A 6,000-nucleotide genomic window follows, 5' to 3' on the forward strand; every position below is an offset into this window, starting at 1 on the left:
TCCCATATTGTCTGCTTGTTTCGGTTTGGGTCTTCTCCAATTAGTAGTTTACCATACATGTGGCTAAAGGCATACTCATGCCCTCCATCTCTTGTATGAGTGGCGCGGTATTGCCTTCTCGAGCTAGTTCATCTGCGATGGAGTTGCCTTCTATGTTCCTATGTCCGGGTACCCATATAAGGCTGATTACGAATTGTTGTGTCATCTCGTGTAAAGATGATCGGCAATTCGATACTGTTTTTGAGTGGCTTGAGATTGAGACAAACGATTTGATAGCTGCTTGGCTATCACTGAAGATGTTTACGTATAAGCCTTCCGGTTTTAGTGCTTTTAAATGCTGGGATAATAGTGTTGAACGGTGTTTGTACGTATTCCGTTGGAGTACAGTAGTCCGTCCTGGAGGGGACTATTTGGGTGTGTTTTAGGATACATGAGTGACCCGCTTCTTGTGGGTTCCACTATTTGGTATCTCTAAGCCTGATTGCCGCTACTGTGGCCTGTTCCATGCCAGCTAGTTCTGGGCTTGGGAGGTTGAGTATGGCGTTTAGGGCTTCGTTTGGGGTGGTGCGTAAAGCACTACTGATGCAAAGTGCCGCGGCTCTTTGCATCTTTGCTAGCATTTTTATGCTGGATTTCTTTTTCAGGGCCGGCCACCATACGATCTTATACAGTAGTATTGGTCTGACGATGGCCGTATATATCCAGTTTACTATATAGGGCGTCATGCCCCATTTAAGCCCTATTGCTTTCTTGCACGTGAAGAGTGCTATTGAAGCTTTTCTGTATCTGTCTGTGAGGTTCAGATTCCAGTTTAGTTTCCTGTCAAGTATTACGCCCAGGTACCTTGCGCTGCTACTGAAGGAAAGTCTTTGATTGCTGAGGATAGATGGGACTAATTCTGGTATATTATACTTCCTAGTGAAGAGAACCAGCTCGGTCTTTCAGGGGTTAATTCCTAATCTGTTATTTTTGGTCCAGTTGGACAAAACACTGAGCTTTTCGCTCATGAGATCGCATAGCGTTTGAGGGTACTTGCATGTGAAGATGATAGCAACGTCGTCCGCATAGGTAATTATCCTACAGCCCCCCCTTCCATGTCGCATAGTATCGAGTTGACTGCTATGTTCCATAGAAGTGGGGAGAGGACGCCTCCTTGCGGAGTGCCTCTGCTGACGTGCCTAGTGAGGGTTGACGCGCCTAGTGAAGACATAACCTTCCTGCATGTGAGCAGTTGGTTTATGAGTCCCACCAAGTGGCGGTCCACCCTAAGATCAGTCAGAGCTCCGGTAATATCTGTTGGGATGACGTTGTTAAAAGCTCCTTCTATATCCAGGAAAGCGCATATTCCTTTTGGGACAATGCTTTTTCTATCTTGGAGACGAGAGAGTGTAGTGCTGTCTCTGTCGATTTCCCTTTCTTGTAGGCGTGTTGCGTGTCTGTGATGAGACTTGGATTGAGAGTTGATCTCAGATGAAGGCCGATGATTCTTTCAAGGATCTTTAGTAGGAAGGATGACAGACTAATTGGTCTGAAATCCTTGGGGGTCGTGTGTGATGGTTTCCCTGCTTTGGGGATGAAGACAATTCGGGACCTTTTAAAAATGTCAGTTAAGGGCTATGTTTCCCGCATGCTGGATTTGTGCGGGTATGATTTTGTCTGGACCTGTAGATTTGTATGGTTTAAAACTGTGTATGGCCCAATGGCGGACCTTTGGGTCCAAACACAGTTTGATGCTTGCCAGTGTGGCGTTTGTATGTTGGGAGGTGAATGCGTTTTGGCTGTTTCCTGGGAAGTGAGTGTCTAGAAGTATCTCCAGAGATTCCTCACTCGAGCTGGTCCAGGAGCCGTCTGCTCTTTTAAGGTAGCCTAGGGTTGTGGCCGATTGGGAGAGGATTTTTCTAAGCTTGGCTGCTTCAGTTGTATTTTCCATTTCTGAGCAGAAAGAATGCCACGAGGATCGCTTTGCTTTCCTGATGGCTTTTTTGTAATTAGCCTGCCTTGGCCCTGTTAAAAAGGGTTCTGCAGTCCATTCGGAGGGGAGATAGTTCTGCTGACCACCAGGGAGGTTTTCTTTTTCTTTTGGGCTTGCTATTGGGGCAGGCCTTTTTTAGTGCATAGTTGCAGGCTTCGTTTAGACTAGAACTAGACTAGAAAACTGCTGGTCTTGGGGGGCTGGTTGTGAGGGTTGTTTCTATATACCTGTGGTCCGAGAAAGAGTGCTTATCTAGCACCATCCAGTGAGTTACTGTCTCTAATAGTGGTTTAGAGACGAGAGTTAGGTCTATTACCTCTTTACGGTTCTTAATGATAAAGGTGGGGTCATTACCATTATTGCATATGAAGAGATTTGAACTAAAGATAAAGTTAAAAAGAGACTCACCGCGGTCGTTTGTATCTGTACTTTCCCATTGTGTATGGTGGGCGTTAGCATCACAGCCTATTAGTAGGCCTATGTTTTGCTTTTCGCTGTCTTCTGCCAGTCTCCTTACCAGCTCATCTGGCGGTTCTTGCCTTTCGTAGGCTATGTACGATGACAGCACTCGGAAAGGAGATGGCTGACTCTCCACGGTGGCTGCCGCGTTATCTGCATCGCTGTAATTGTGGAGCAGAAAAATGCTAAGGTGCTTTTTGGCTAAGATGCAGGCCCTTACTTTCCTTTGCTGGGAGCTGTTAGAAGCTTATATTCCTTAGTCCCTAATCCTGAAACCTTTCCTCCCACTATCCAAGGTTCCTGGATCAGGACTATGTCGACTCCGTCCTCAGCCAGATGGAGTTGAAGAGCAGCGGAAGCTGCCTTACTGTGGTGGAGGTTTATCTGCAGAATCCTCACGAACATCTGCTGTGGGCATCTCCACCACGGTTGTGTCGGCTCCCTCCTCGTCCGATGTATCTAGGTCCGTCATTGGACCCATGTTCGCAAGGCTGCGGAGGATTGAGGCATCTGTCGAGTAGCCGTCCTCGGTTTCAGATGCCTCGATCTCGGATGCAATCTCCGCGATCACTCCTCCACCGCCTTCCTGATCCTCCTTGGCGGAGTCTGATTTATAGACCTTTATGGTCACTGAGCTGAAGCCGAAGTTAAGCTTCCCGAGAGCGGCCTTCATGGGAGCTAGGGACTCCTTGTTGAGGATGTGGATGGCCTGGTTTGTTGGCCCCTCAATCTCGTCGACCTTCACCACTCGCCAGTCAGAGGTGGGAAGGTGCGGGCTGCATCGCTGCACCTCACCATGCATCCTCACCATGCGGATCTGGTCCGGCGCCTTGATGGATGCCGGGATCCAGATCCTTGCACGGGGTCGGCAAGGTACGTCGGACCAGCTCAGCGCAACAAGTCCGGCGCCCTCATACACCTCCCCCAGCTCCCTTACTGCGGCTTTGTACAGCTCCGCAGAGCGTTCGTCGTCGCAGGCGATCACCTTGACGCTACCTTGAAACTATCCAACGCCTTTGCAGACGGGAGGGGGGCCAGGTTCTTTGGATAGGATTTCAAAACAGTTGGTGGCTACGGCTGCTTCCACCCATTTCCACTTGTTTCGTGGAATCCTGCTGCTCGGGTCGTTTCTGTCGACTACGCCCAGGAGAAAGCGGTTTTTCGCTTTGCCGAGGGGTCGGAGGGAACGTCCTGGACGCGCTCCCTCTTAGGTGGAGGTCGCTTTTTGACCTCTGTAGGCTTGGATGGCTTGGGGGCTTCCTTGCCGAAGTTTGGCAGTACGGATCTTTTTCAACCATTCCGCAGAAGGAGCCGTCTCCGATCTCTCATGGCTGCGTAGGATTTGCCCCGCAGATCGTTTCTCTGCGTAGGTGTGTTTGCCGTTGCAACCGGTGCCACTGAGTGCTTGCCGTTCTTGGCTGCGCCTGAAGGGGGCATCATGGCACTGGGGCCTGGAGATGTTCCAACGGCGACGGCGTTGGGCGGCTTACACTCAGTCGCCTCAGATTTGAGGCGGGGTTCACCCGAACCCGATCCTGTGGTGGTGGCCAGGCAGGTAGGCTCATTCGCCAGCTTCGCTGCCTTGAAATTAGTACGGCCAGACTCCGTCGTCACAGCCGTTTGAGTAGGTTTTTTGGGAGATCCTGACTCCTTTTTGTTTGTATTTTTGGACTCCATGTAGTTTCCACGAGTTGCGGAGAAAAAGAGGGTCCACCCGGGCGGAGATCCGCGACGCCCGGGTAAGGCTTCTTAGAACAGGGGGTCGCCAGGTGCCCTGAGCTCTCCGTTTGAGACTGACCTATTTTGTGACCCGGGCCCTCAGTCAGACTGACTCTCGGCACGGGTCGAGTGACACCTTAGTCCGGCCCGGGACGCCCGACTACCATTTGCCAGCATCCTCTGGCAGGGACATAACCTTGCCCGGGGACCTGTTTCCAGCCGCCCTCGCGTAGAGAGTATAGTCGCACTTCCGGGTGTATAGACAATTACGGCGCGTTTTTCTAGCAAGCTTGAAACTACACGTTAGACCCCTTGTCCATCACCCGACTGACGGCCGACCACCTCTGTAGCTATTAGCTATTTATTTTTATATTTGTTCCCATTCAATTCAATTCATTTTGGCGTATTTATTTATTTATTCATACTTAGTTATTCACATCTATTTATTTACTTATATATATTGCATAGGCAAATCTTTTTATTGACACTAGTTATTAAACATTTAATTAGTAAAAATAATGTCAACGAATGAGCGATTGGGGGCTAGGCACGACCACCATTTGAGGTTAAAGGGTCCTCCAATTGTCGACGAAGACGAAGTCTGGTCAACAGATATGGAGGGGGCGGCCGGATTATCGCGAATGTCGCTGACTGGGGGTCTTCCCAGAACGCCGGTAATTGGTGGCCAAGTTGCTCGGATTAGGGATAAACCGGCTCCTTGTCAGGATCACCGCTCGCCAAGGAATTTGGATCTTAAAACCATCTTCGAGGAAATGGTTTCGCCGCAGGTTCAGGACCAGTAGAGATAGAGTTCCGTACGGGACACCGCAGCGGAGTAGGCGGCAAACGCTGCGCTTGCGCAAGCGGCGAACACATACCGCGCATCGCAGGAGTCCGGAGTTGGCCAGTTGCTGAGTGAGTATATCCGAATCGTTTTTGTTGATTATAAAGTGGATTGCTTTATTTTAATTAGATTATTTATTAAGAGATTTATTTAGCTTTTGCTCCGTGCACTTCCATTCAATTTAACATTCTTAGAGCAAGTGGCATAATTATGTTTTTTAACATTACATTATTCGCGAACAGCTGATTCAATCTTATGCTAATTAACATTTCATATCAAGGCATAAACATTTATTCCAACACGCCTCTTAAATTTGATGTCTTGATTTTCTTTCATTACTTTAACTTTACAGCATCTCTATTTCTTAAAAATGTTTGTTTGTCTAACGGTTTGGTTAACATGTCTGCCATATTAGGTCTAGATTCTATCTTTTCAATGTCTATAATACCTTTTTCATAATTTTCGTTAACATAATGATACTGCACTTCAATTTGCTTCCAATTTTTTGTAAAGTTACCAAATTTAGCAATCGCTACTGCGCCTGACTTATCTTCATAAATCTTTATCGCTTTTTCGTTATTAATATTAAATATTTCACTTGTTTTTGACAAATAATATTTCTGTAACTGCTTCTGACATGCCAATGTACTCTGCAAACGTTGAACATTTTGTTACTCCGTGTTGTTTGTGTGTTTTCCAATATACTATATTTCCATACATTCTAATTGTAAATCGTGGATTTTTTATCAACAATACCTCCTGCATAATCTGAGTCTACCATACAATCTAGTAATTCATTATTTGTATTCTCTTCAAAAGTTCAATTCAGATCTCTTGTCTTATATAAATATTTTAATACTCTTATTGCGTATTTATACTGTGATGAATTGTAACAACTTTGATATCTGCTTAAGTAATTTACGGAATATCTGGTCTTGTACCTGCGCTTATATATAATAATTCACCTATCAAATTTCTGTATTTAATTTTCTCATCACATTCAGTT

The sequence above is a fragment of the Drosophila teissieri genome, unplaced genomic scaffold (assembly GCF_016746235.2).
Source record: "Drosophila teissieri strain GT53w unplaced genomic scaffold, Prin_Dtei_1.1 Segkk10_quiver_pilon_scaf, whole genome shotgun sequence".
NCBI lineage: Eukaryota > Metazoa > Arthropoda > Insecta > Diptera > Drosophilidae > Drosophila > Drosophila teissieri.